This window comes from Halichoeres trimaculatus, unplaced genomic scaffold (assembly GCF_033239565.1).
Source record: "Halichoeres trimaculatus isolate MK-OKI-2021-1 unplaced genomic scaffold, fHalTri1.1 fHalTri1_scaffold_6, whole genome shotgun sequence".
Classification (NCBI taxonomy): domain Eukaryota; kingdom Metazoa; phylum Chordata; class Actinopteri; order Labriformes; family Labridae; genus Halichoeres; species Halichoeres trimaculatus.
Window position 1 is genome coordinate 3524606 of NW_027437184.1, and position 13939 is coordinate 3538544.

The window sequence follows — 13939 nt, forward strand, 5'->3', positions numbered from 1 at the left end:
AGACAGAAAAAGGACAGAAGAGCAGAAGAAAGAAAAACAGGAGAGAGATAGAGCACGAGCTAAAGGCTAAAAAAGTTAATCTGTTGGTGCTAATGTTGATTCTAACCCACAGTCAGCAGTTATTCTGCAGTGGTCTGTTCAAACTTGAGTCTATCAATAAAATGAAGAGTGAGGTTACATTAGCTCTGATTGGTAGATGACTGGCAGGACAGAACCAGGATTCATTAACGTTGCTCATTACAGACATGTCTCACAGCACCGGGCTGCTGATAGAGCTACAAACGGACAGCTACTAAACTACTTTACCAACTGACAGTTAGCTTGTTGCCACGTTAAAAAGTTGACATAACAAAGAAAATCTGTCCTAAAACAAACACACGCCTGGTTAAAAGTCACATCTTTACGACAGTGTGTGTGAGACTCCAGGCCAGAAGGTGGCGCTGCAGTCCAATTTAAACAGATCCTCCTCACAGCAGCTTTAAAAAAAACAAGTAATAAAGCCTGAAATGTAATTAATGCTTGATAATATAAGAAAATAGTCCATCCCAATCTGAGCTGTTGAATATGGATCACAGAAAATGAGTTAATGGTGTAAAAATAAGAAAATAAGAAAATAAGAAAATAACAACCACACAAAGACAAAAAACTCAGGAAGCAAAGAATAAAAAGATTGTCCGCTTTTAATTGAGGCCACAACCGTTGTGAACAAAAGTGAATTTTAAAAGAAGAAAGATTAAAGATGCAGTAAAGTTTTATCCAGGACCAGAATCTGGCTCTGACTCCAGAAGAAGCTGAAAGTGAAAGAACTTGCCGAGGCGCCTTGTGTATGCATCACAGAGGTTATTAGCCCTCGGTCTGGGGTTGTTGCCTTTGAATCGTTAAGTAAAGGGTGAGTGTTTGAAGCTCCTTGATATAATGATCCTTGGCAACTGTGAGAGTTCAAAGTAAATTGGCAAGAGTAAAAAGAAAGCTCCTCTGCCACTGAACAAAATAGAGAAATCAGCCAACTATGTTTAATAGAATTTTCATCAGTGCTCAACCAGTCTCTCAAATGGGTTATCTAAGATAATGGCTGCACGGGTTCATTACCTCCTTGTCAAATTAAATTTCTTCTTCTCCTCCAGGGGAATTGGATAGTGATTACAGATCTAACCAAAAGAAACTCTAACTTTCACTCGGTGAAAGTGGGAAAAGGAGCAGTGACAGAAACATTTGGACCTGCAGATCTTTTTATGTATGCTGACCTGGGCAGTGGTATCACACACAGAGTTTGTGTTGATGTGAAAATTGCATCTGAGCTTCTTCTCAACATTTTCTCACAGTGTAACAGAGCAGAAACATTAAGTTATTTGTGTTTTTGGTAGATTATTTTTTGTAACTGCTCTTTGGCCACAAATCTTGTTCTGTTATCAAGCGTGTTTGTTCCTCTTTTTTAAATGGACTCACATTTGTAAGGAATATGCATTTTTGAGATGAGCAGCAGAGCTGAGTATGTGCCAAATCTTCTCTCCTGATGCCAATCAGCTGATTCTGCTGTTGACTTTTGAAAGGCCTCAAAAGCCCGGTTTCCACCAAGCGGTTCAGTTCATTTCGTCTCAGTACGACACCTATTTTGTAGGGTTTCCTTTGACAAAACCTGGGACACATCCCCAAATTACCATTCCATACCATTCCACTTTTTGGTGCTCTTCTGTTGGGGCGACAGACATACTGATCAGACCCCCAGAAGCTGGCGCTAGAAACACTGTAGTCCAATGATTGGTTGAAAGCATTGTCATTTTCCTGTGTGACAAATTGCTGGATGTCTTCCATTGTTACTCTTTGTTTACTGTGTTACGTTTTTCTTCTTCGTTGGATTTATTAGCAGGGTACACTGTAACGCGCTGCCATGGTGTCACGCTATTGCATAACTGACGCAGCTATCAGCATCCGGCTTACACGCCACCTACCAAAAAAGGCACAGTTGGCTGTGGAAACACAAACAGGACCAGGCTTAACTGAGCTACCCTGTACCAAATAGTACTGATCTGTACCGGACTGCTTTGTTGAAAGCGGGGCTTTTGTGTCATGAGTCACCAGGAAACACAAGAGGATGAGGGACTTAAGTGTAGATTTAACAAAAACGACTCAAAAGTAAAACAAAAAAAAAAAAAAAAAGAAACACACAAAAGGGATCCAAAAGACAAAAAAATCTAGCATAAACTTACAAAGGAAACACTGGAAATGAAGGCCAAGACACGACACGAGACAACAACAATGAACTGACAAGGAACTCAAGAAACACACAGACTATATAGACATAGGGGTAATCAACACAACTTACTTTAAAAAATTAATTAGAGATACTCATCACTTTCCCCAAAAAGTAAGTGAATTAGTAACTGAATTACTCCTTGCGAGCGAGCCAGGTCAGATAGACCTGCCAACTCTCCTGATGTAGGAGGGATTCTGCCACTTTTTAACCTCGTCTCAGCTCCACTCCCGACTTGTAATTTCTACAGATTAACCCCTTATTTTTAAGTCTGGTCCAGTCATCTCTGATATTTTTTCAAGCCGAAACAAGTCGGCTACTTGTGCCGGGAAAAGCATCCCACCCTCCCTGGAGTTGGTTTGACCCAAAGACGCTGCATGAGATCCTCTCTGACTGCAGGTTACACAGACTCACACAGGTAGCAGAACAGCAGTTTTACGTCACTTAAAACAATGTTTTCTGAAAACTCCAGCCAAAGTGAAGATTTTGGAAAACTCTTGTTTCATAGTTTCGTGTGGATGCTGGCAAATGGAGTTTTCATTTCTCAAACGTCACAGCTGAAATAAAGGGGCTCCTTCTGATTGGCTGGCACTGGTTATACCACTGAAAAACACGGCCAAACCTAGAGTTGCACTTATCTGCAGATTTGCCTGCTGCGTGTGGACGAGAGTAATTGAAAAAAGAATGGGGGCTTCGTGTGGACATCTTAGACTGTATATAGAGTGGACAGTGTGGCTCTGCCATTGACCATTGTATGGTTTTGAAGTGAGAGTCTGCGCAGTAGAGACTGTGAGGGATTCTGGGAAAATCTGAGTGGAGCCAGGTGACAAAAAAATCACTATTTCTTTTAATTCAGGAGTCTAATCACTTCTTGACTCTACCTCTCGACATATTTTACAATCCCTGAAAAAAATACACAAGAACAGCAGCTGTCAATCATCGTTAAACGTGACTTAAAACCTGGTTTTTAACCTAATAAAACTAATGAAAATGAAACTTTTCAGAAATAAAGAGGAGTTAAATAAAAGGCAGCCAAATAATATCTTCAAACCACCACAACAATCGGACGTGAGAAACATTTCTACGAGGTGTATTAATTTTTTGAAGTTTGACCACAGCCCATCTGGAATGACTGGGGAGATGGATTTTTTGACCTATACTGCAGCCAGCCACCAGGGGGAGCAGTTTTTATGGCCTCACTTTGAGCCGAGCAAGATGACGTCCATTTTTTTATACAGTCTATGGTGGACATAGCCTAAATGGACAAAGGAGCAATCAAACAGGAAAGAAACACAAAACAAGGAGGAAAAACTAAACCAAAAGCACAGGAATACTAAATACAAAGACAAGAGAAATGCAAAACCCAGACCAAAAAAAAGAGATTTACACATGAGCCAAACTGAAGCCACCAGGGGCAAAAACAGAGTCACACAGAAAACTCAGGGAAACACAAGACAAGAATCTCAAAGAATGATTTCCAAGAAACTTAAGATACATCCACAAGAAAGACACAAGAAAATCCACAAACCAAAGACCAACCCCTGACATTTTGTCCGCTATATACAAAAATGCAAATATCTTTATGTAAGTGAAAGATTTTTGTTAGTGTGAGGTTATGCTGAAGGTAACAAACGGCATTTAGTGAGGATAAACAATTTCAGGAGATAAGACATCGCTGTAGGGCTTAATGGAGTTTTCCTTTCACCTCTTTTTTTTCCAAGAAGAGAAATAAATTAGAATGTTTAATGGAGCAAAGAAAACATAGGAGCTCAAATTAGCTGAAAATAAGAGCTGGGAAAACAGTCATTTTAATGTCTACATGAAGTCTTTAACCAGAACGTGTTGTCTCTGAGCAAAATTCTGCACACACATAAAAACTGGTAGGAGATTTCCTCTTTCTGTTTTTTTCAGAGCGTTTGGTTTAATAACTGCTTCTGGGATGTGAAGAGAAACTTCACTAATAGAAGAAAAAAAAGCTGATAAATTGTGGAAAAGCTGCTCTTTCAGGTGCTTTCAACAGGTGTTTCGTTGCTAGACATCCAAAGAGCAACACAAAACACTAAAGTCAGAGGCGGAAACCTTTACCTTCCCCGACAAAAGGAGAGGAAAAGAGGTTTTATTACCTGGCTAGTTCAAATTGGAGTGAAAATAAAAGCTGGCATGTTTGGAGCAGGAGCTGGCCTTCAGTACTGAGGGAGTACAAAGCAAAGTGAACAAAGCAGCTATCTCTCTGCTCCTAAAAAGCTGGAGAGAACCTCCTCCAAAAAGCATTTCCTTTTACCCGTCTTTGAGGAAGAATTACATCAGGCGGCTCCTCTCAGGGTGGAAGGATCTACAAACGGACGGCTTCAAAGAGACGGAGGAGCCACCTGCGTGATGAGTGAACTTTAATCATCAAAGTGGAGAGGGTGGAGCCGGCCGTGTCCAGGAGGCAATCTGCATTTTCATTTCTTTAAGGTGTTTGATTCAACAGCGTGGGGGGACTTTGAGGAGACAAACACCGTTTGGGAGGTTCAAAATGTTTAGAGACTCTAATGAGGGCTAATGGAGCCTTAAAGTGGGGCCAGGTTACGTTCACCTGGACGACCCGGCTCAGGTAGTTTTCACATCCTCATTGATAGAGAAGCTCTGATCAGACGTGTGAGGTGAATTCGGGAGGAGGGAATTTGGTTAAAAAGGCATAAAAGATGTTTCATTTGAAATGCATTAAAAGTATTGAATTCTTACCTCTAACCATTGGATTTTAACTTGGTTAGTCAGCTGTGCTCTCAAAATTATGTAAAGGCTTTTTGTCCCCGACATATTCTTGTAAAATATTTAATGGTATCAATGTATGAAGAGGTTACAAATTTTAAATTCTTTGGCAGCTATCTAGAATAAAATTAATGAATATTTTTGCAGCGTCTTTGTCTTAATCAAGTTTTTGTCCATAATCCCTGTGTACTACAGTCAAATATAAATTGACTGTTGTGGCAGCTTTCTCTTCTTTATCCTTTTCTTGTTATTTTTTCATCTCTCTTTCATCATCTTTGCATTTGGAGTGCATCATTACTTTGTATGATTCATTTGTTGGTCATGGACACCAAACTAGTTTTGTCTTCAGTGATATTTTTACTTTTTTTTTGCTCCTGTGTTTGTCTGGAGATCCTACATGTAACCATGGCTGCATTGTTTACATGTGAAATCAGCTGTTAGCAGCCTGTAGCATGTCAATGCTAACCGGTGCTAGGCCTGATGTTTCCCACAAGGTGAGGACGACGTGCTGGTTCTCAGGTGTGAGCTAAGAAGTGACGACATGGACCTGTCCTTCCATCCATCGTTACTGGGAACGTAAGATCTATCTCCAATAAGATGGACGAGCTAGCCGTGCTAACCCAGCAACAGAGGGAATACCAGAAGGCAGAGTAGCATCATGCTATTCACAGACATGGCTAACAGAGCAAACATCAGACAGGATCCAGGAGACAGAGTCTGAACAGACTGCTGAAGAGACTCAGTCCTGGACCCTGTGGAGGTGGAGGCTGGCTGACTGGACAATGATGGACAAGCTGTCTGCATCTATTTTCTTATAGACCTTTTTGCACTTTCTATTCACTTTCTTACTTTTGTTTTCTTGATTGCTGCTGTGACTCCACCTGAATCTCCACTCATGGATAAATAAAGTATTTTCTATTCTATTCTATTCTATTCTATTCTATTCTATTCTATTCTTTTTATTTACTTTATTTATTTATTCTTTTTATTCTATTTTTTTTCATTATTTTTATATTTGATCTTTGGATATAAATCTTATTTCAAGATATTTTAAGCAAAATTGCCATTCAAGTAACACTCTAAAATGAATTCCGTTGAGTTTCTTTTTTTAGTTCCATTTGTAGATCTTTTATATGCGTCTTTTCTTGACACTTTATTTTTTTTTATTTATCTTTCATTTATTTATTTAATAATCCTATGTTTTTCAACTTTTTTCTCACTGTTTGTCCGTGATGCTGCAACAAGCTGAAGTTCCCCCAGTGGATTAATTATTTTCTTGTTTCTTCACTCAAGAAACTTGACGGTTAAAATTTCTTTTTCATTTTTACAATTCTACAATTTCATTAAGTAATCACTTCTGTCCAAAGGGACAAACAACACAGGCAAGAATTTAGTTAGTGGAACAAAGTGCCTTAGGTTAGTCTGGCTGCAGGTGCTGCCATCTAGTGTCAGAAGGAGTGCATTTTTTTTTCTTTTTTAAATTCCAGCTAAAATGATGGATCCACAACTAATAATTCAACGTCAATAACAATCATAATTCAACAACATTCAACATTTAGTGCTGAATATGATTAGTAGTAGCAATACTACAAGTAGTTAGGGATGTCCCGATCAGGTTCAATGTCCAATTCTGATCAAGTGTGTTAACAGCATGATCGGCCCTGATTCCTGATCATGTGATCGGATCAGGACATCCCTAGTAGTAGCAGTAGTTTAAAAGGTAGCCATATCTTTAAGTTAAGTTGGACAACAAACAAAGTTGTCAAAAGTGATCAGGCATGAAAAAATGGAAAATGTCATCATTTAAAATAATTGCTTTTTCAATCAATTCGAAGCATTTAACAGGATTAAAAACAAAACAATGAGAGAGGTATCAACTATGAGATCAAAAAAGAAGAAAGTCATGAGACAAAATGTTCAGTCACTGTTTTGTAATTGCTTCACCGTGTTTCTACAGTGTCTTACCGTCCTGACAGACACAGGTTCACCTGCTGCGTTCACCTTAATCAGAATGGATTCTTTACACCCAACAACACCCTCGCCTGGATCCCAGCTCACAGTTTGCTCTGTCTCTGTCTGCTCCCATCCTAAGCTGCCCCCAGAAACCCCACAGAGGAGGGAGCTGCAGTGGAAAAAGTCCACTCACAGTCTTTGTGCACACTCTGTGCTCGCTCTGTCAATAAACATGAATGATTACTGTAAATAATCAGCTCCCCTGCACATGAGATAGGGCCTCAAATGGGCCTCAAATTTGTGCTGTTGTCACCAAAACTATTTCATGATAGAGGAAAATGAGTTTTGCAGTATTCATACAACATAAATTGCAGCTATTTCTCATTTCATGAAGTTTTATGAGACTGATTTATGAGCAGATGCAACCCCAAAAGGAGCAAAGAGCTGCAGCTGAGGCTGAACCGTACAGATTCCTGACTGGGCCGTCTCTGGACCTAGATAAAACTAAATTCTGCTTTTACTGCATGTATGTTACCTTATGTTTTATACATAGACAGAGCTTTTCTTCTTTGTCAATAAACCATGAATTTATGATGTGTGCTGGCCTTGAGGTAGCGGCGCTGTAAGTGTGGAGACTGTGCATCAATATGAAAAATGGGGATGTCAGGTAGCATGTGCAGCATGTGCTGAGCAGCATCCAGGTGTGCATGCTATCAATATGTAGGTGCTAAAAAAGTGTGCCTGAGTTATCTGTTATGGTCAGCTTTAAGTTTAGTGTGTGTTCAGAGATTTTACTCCTTTTATTTCAATCAAATATTTAAAAAACATTTTCCTGATGAGTTTACGGTCTTCGGTTTTCTTTTATTCAGCAGCTTCTCATTTCCTAAATTATTCTCCCACAAGACAGTAAACAAATCAAGTTTTGCTTTATGCATGCCTAACTTGGAAAACATTGGATAACTTTGTTCAGCATCAATATCGCTCATTACAGTGGGTGATATTTCACTTTCATTTAATTCAGAAAGTTTACAGCTTCCATCATTTATTTAGCAAAAAATGCTAATCACGTGCTGTCCTATTTCTCAAATGTCAAGTTTGCTCTTAGAAATTAGAAATTAACACTAGAATAAGTTTGTGTTTATATTTTTCAGTATTATTTGTTAAAAATAATAATTTAAAGCATGACATAGGTGTTTTAAAAAGTATTCAAGTAATCAATTTTAATAGAACAATTCATTTCTAAGTTTTATTTTTTCCTTAAATTTAAATAATGTAAAAATTTAAATAATTTTTGAAATTTCAAAAAAATGATTTTTTTAATATAAATAAAAATAAAAATAAAACTTCAAAAATTCAAAGTTTCAAAACATGTTGAAATCTAAAAGCAAAAATTTCAATATTTTTTTAATTTAATTAATTTGCCAAAAAAGGTTTTTTAAAAAATTCTAAAAATAAGAAATAAAAAAAACTTTAAAGTTTCAAAAAATTGCAAAATTTCGAAGTCAAGTAAAATTTAATTAATTGCAAAAATTCCAAAAATTTTGAAAGAATACTTCAATTTGAGCCATGCAAAAAGAGCTTCAAACTAAGTTCCAAGTCCAGGGTAAACTTACCAGTTTTACGAAATATTATTTTCAATTAATGACCAATTTCACTTTCATTTAATACAGAAAGTTAAAAGGTTTCATCATTTGGCAAAAAATGCAAATCACGTGTTGGAATTAGCAGTTTTTGTGCTGAATGATTTCTCAAATGTCAAGTTTGTGCTTTCAAATTAACACTATAATACATGTTTGTGTTTATACTTTTCAGTATTTGTTTGAAATAATCATTAAACATGACAAAAGGGGTTTAAAAAATTATTTGAATAAGTAATTTAGATAAAATAATCCACTTTGTGTGTGTCTGAGAAATCTGTGTTAAATGTGTTACCCATAAAAAAAACCCCTATAAATCAGCAATGGTTTGCTCCAAAGACACATGACTTAAATCAGCTGAAGTAAGTGTGTCATGTTTCAGCTCCTCCTCATCAATATTTCATCAGAATGGTTGTCTGTACATGGGGCGCATTAACTGTTCATCAACTGTGTTACCAACATTTTCTGCTCTTCTTACTATAGATGTTATAAAGAGCAAACTGTGAAGAAAAGGAGCAGAAATATGAGCTGACGGAGGTCAGGTGGTGACATTTTTGAGCCATAATTCTTTCTTCTTAATTTGGGCTTCATTAGAGCTTGAGCTTTCCAATTGATGAATTTAGTATATTCCAGGAATATACTTTGCAAACAAATAGAATATGAAGCAAAAAAGCATTTTTTTCCACTTTGTTGTAAACCTGAACTGTTCCCCTTGTTATAGAATCACTCCTTTACTGTAGCCTATGAGCAGTTAAGGTGTTTTGAATGAATAAAACACACCTTATTCTGGTCTCATCCCCCTGGTGATAAAAGGAAATGAACTCTATGGCGGTTGAAGAAGTTGAACATCCATGAACACTCATCGTGTCTCTGTGAAAGAGACACCTGTGACAAGTTTCTCCAGCTTCTAATTGCATTCCCAAAGCAACACATCCAGTGTGGAGGCTCACCGAGGAGATGATGAGCAGCAGGTTATCTGCAGCTCAGCGTGAGGGTTTTCTCTCTGCAGAGATCCTGATTGGCTGATTTGTGTCTGTGCTCAGAGGGAGACGCCATCACAGAGGGCTGTTAGACTGCTCGAGGAACTTTCTTCTCAAGTATAGATCCCTCAGCTCCCACAAACGAATGAAAGTATGGAGTAAAATGGGAACTGGATCTATTTAAATAGTGTTTTCACCGCCATTAGTCAGAGTGGTTTGCTGAAATATATCAGTGCTAAAAACAAAAGTTGAACTTAAAATATCCACAACTAAAAAACCTCAAACAGTCAAAATGCTCTCTAGCAGTGCTGGAACGATTCGATTCTTTTTTGATTTTTGGGGTACCAGCTGAATTTAATTTGTGATTCTTCGATATTCCTGATTGTGGCGATTTTTATTTTACTTTTTTGACACCAGACCACGTGAAAAAGTTGAATGATGATGATTAGAGGTGTCCCAGTCTGATATCGATATCAGATATCGGTCCGATATCAGCAAAAAAACAAGTATCGGTATCATATCGGAATGCATCTAAAATCTCAGATATGAGCAGTTTCTGTTACCCATTGGTTAATAATAAATGGGTCAGTTTTTCCTCATACCTACTGTTGCTGACAACTGTTCTTTGAATAATATCACTTAATCAAGCCTTTTCTAACATGGCAGACATACTACAAAATAAGTAATAAAAGTATGCATGTTTAATGCTGATATCGTATCGGATTAATATCGGTATCGGCCAATACTCAATGCTGCAGTATTGGTATCGTATCGGATGTGAAAATGTAATATCGGGACATCCCTAATGATGATGATGCCTAAAGACTATATCTGGAGCCTTTTTTTCCCCAAAAATACACATCACATATGAGTCCATTTTTAGGATTTATTCAGGGGATCTGATAGCTCTTCTTTTTTCCAACCTAGACAAAGATGAAGGATTTAAATTTGTAAAAAAAAAAAAAATCCTTCATGATACATTGATTTTTCTCCCAGCCCTAATATCACACCATATTCTTTGCATTGTAGTACGTCTTATTGCATCATACTGTATTGTATCATATGAAAGTACTGCACTGTATCATGTTGTACCAGTTCATATCATGTAGTACTGTTTGGTGTAGGAGCTATTTCTATTTTGTCTTTGTTTACCTCTAGATGGTGCTGTTTTCCTCTGTCCTTACCAAAGCAGCGACCTCCGGTCAAAAATTATGAGCCAAAGCAGAAGTGCTAAAGTTTGCTGTTTCTTGAGTGTCTGCTTGAGGCTGGCGAGTACCAGGAGCCACATACACACCAAGACAAAAAGGTTGTTTACACATAACTAGGAAACATATCTACAGCCTGGTTCAAAAAACGTCTCCTGTCTGAATCCCTAATATCACTATCAGCACACACTGGGAGGAGGTGAACATTTTTCTAACTCGGTAGTTTAGAAGTTATCAAGGTTGCGACTTCGCCCAATCAGAAGCACAGACTGATGCTGCAACAGTAGCCACGTTTACATGGACCCAAATATTCCGCTTGCATTCCATTTATTTGTTCAAACAGAAAGAATTTAACCTTTGTATACACCTCATTCCCAAAGAAAAGTGCCAATCCGTTAATCGGTTTCACAGGGGTGGAATATTCCTTTCCCCAAACCGATTGAGGTATCATGTATCCACTCAGACAAAAGTTGTCAGGATGCGTTCTTTCAGCGCATGCTCAGATATGACGTTAGACGCAACTAGAGACATTCCTCAACTTTAAAAATGGCGGTAAGCAGTCAGCACTGGAGGAAAGTTTGTTTTTGATCCAAACTTTGAAAGAAATTAACATAATTTCAAGACTGGACGGACGACAAACTCACAATACGGAGTATTGCAACACCGTGATAAACAAACTGTCGTCCTCCAGCTTTGATAAATCTCGTGATGTTTACGTATTTCTGCGCATGCCCCATTGACTATTCTGTTTGATTATAGCGGCGCATGTAGACCAGAGATTGGAATATTCCTTTCCATGTATACTATTGTTTTCGGAAAAGTCATTCAGAAAGATTCCATTCGGAAAGACGGAGAACTCTTCATGTAACTGTGGCTATTGATCACAATAAAACATACCCTTGAATCTACAGGACTGTGATTGGCTGCAAAGGAGGGAGACATCTGATTGGCTACAGACTTTCCTTAAAGAAAAAAAAATGCACTTAAGCACGTCAGGGGAGCCTCAAAAATCCACATGCAAATGTAGCGAGGTTCACAAATGACAATATTTTTTTACATTTGTGAATCCTTGCATCTGCATTTGTGGATTTGTGCACACATTTGTAAAAATTTTACACATTTGCAAATCTGTTTACACATTTGTGGATTGACTCACAAATTTGTGGATGCATTTACACACACAAATTTTACATTTGTAAATTTGGAGACTGATCTAACTCAATAAAAGATGTGCTTGGACCATCACTTCTCACTGTATTGTATCATATTGTATTGTACTGTCCAAAATCATTTCCTTTCCTGTTTCATCCTGTTGGGTTGTAGTAGTAACCCACTGGATCAGACTCTGTCAGATTGGATCTTAACTTTACTACAACAGCAGTTCACAATAGATCAACTTCTGGAACTTGAAGGGAAAAAATGAAGCCAATCTTTATTCCACTGCACACATCTATTTACATTTCTACTTTCCAGTCAGCACCTCATCATCTTCTTGAATCAGTCCTAAGGCAAATCAGTGATTCCCAGATTTCTCTTCATGCTTCAGACCTCCACACTGCATGATAAGTAGCTGCTTGGAGTGTTTGTGTGTGAATAAGGAGCATAAAGCACCCTGAATAATGATAATAAGCCATTAAATCTTTATATTTACGATCACTCAAGCTCTTCAAACTTGTCACATATGGCTATCAAACGCTGGGCATATGCATAAACAGAAGAAGTCGTATTTATGATCGAAGACAGCTTTGTATCAATAAACACCAAGTTTGGCCATCTGCTCTGCTTCCAGCAACACAAGCGGAGCAGAGCAGAGCAGAGGAGAGGAGTGTGTGATGCTGAAAGGGCAGCAGAGCTACATGTCAGGCCAGCTGAGGGTGATTCTGATACGTGATTTCTGCCATACATCAACAAAATGATTAAACACATGTCAGAGGATTTTTAATTTCATATCAATCCCTTCATCTAAAAACCCATTTGTACAACATTTATATTTTAAAGCATGGTCTTAGAGTATTTAAAATAGTTATAGTCCAACAAGCAGCACGGACTGACTTTGTCCTGACTCTGAACTTGATCTTAACTCCAGAAAGTGAAGAGGCGATCAAACCCTCTCATTTACATGGGCTTTAAATTCATCAAGGGCCCCTTGTGGCGATTTAAAGACTGTGGATTAAATTGTTTTTCAATCCCTGGTGGCAACATAAACATCAGAATGAAAATTGATCAGAAAGAAAATTGGCAGTGGCTTCTGTTTGGGAGCAAAGAGATGGAAAAACACCAGCTGGATACAGATAGAAAAAAAAAACAAATTATACATTGTACAATAATTGAAAGATGCTTTTCAGACAATAACAAAAAAAATTACTGGAGGGTCAATTAGTTTTTGTTTCTGGCTTATCCACACGTAAAGTTTGAAAGAGAGCAACTAGATCCAAGTGGAAAAAGTAAAGAGCACTGGCTGCTCTTAATTAGAGAGGAAAATGGGGCTTTAAAAGATAATTATTGAAAATTAAATATTTATAGGTTTAGCCTGAATATCACGACACATACTTTATTTTCCATGTTTTAATTTTCTTATTTTATTACATTTTTTTTTTTACTTGGCCCTGTTCTGAACTTATTGTTTTTTAAGTATTTTTTTTTTATTGTTTTGGACTTGTGTATTTCAACTTTTATATTGTACGGTGTTCTTACGGGGCTTGAAAAGTGCCGTTCAAATATTTTTTTTAATATTTATTTATTTATTTATTATTATTATTATTATCATTATTATTATTATTATTATTATTATTATTATTATTATTATTATTATTATTATTATTTACTTTTTTATATCTTAATCACTGCGTTATTGAACTGAACAGTAGAGATTTTTTTATTTTATTATTATTTTATTCTATTTTTTTTTTTTTAAGCAAAGTTATAAGCAACCATCATAAAGTCCAAGTGATGCTGGAGCGGCCCTGAAAAAAAAAAGTTCTGTTTTCCAGTGTTTTTAAGTTTCTATGTGTTGTTGTTTTTTGTTTTTTTTTCAAGTTATTGATGTTTTTTTTCTTTTTGTCCCATGATAATGAAGCTGTTGAGTCCATGTCGGAAAAACATACCTTTCTCCCCCTTTTAACAAATAAATGTAAACAACGCCCCACCAGCACATGCTAT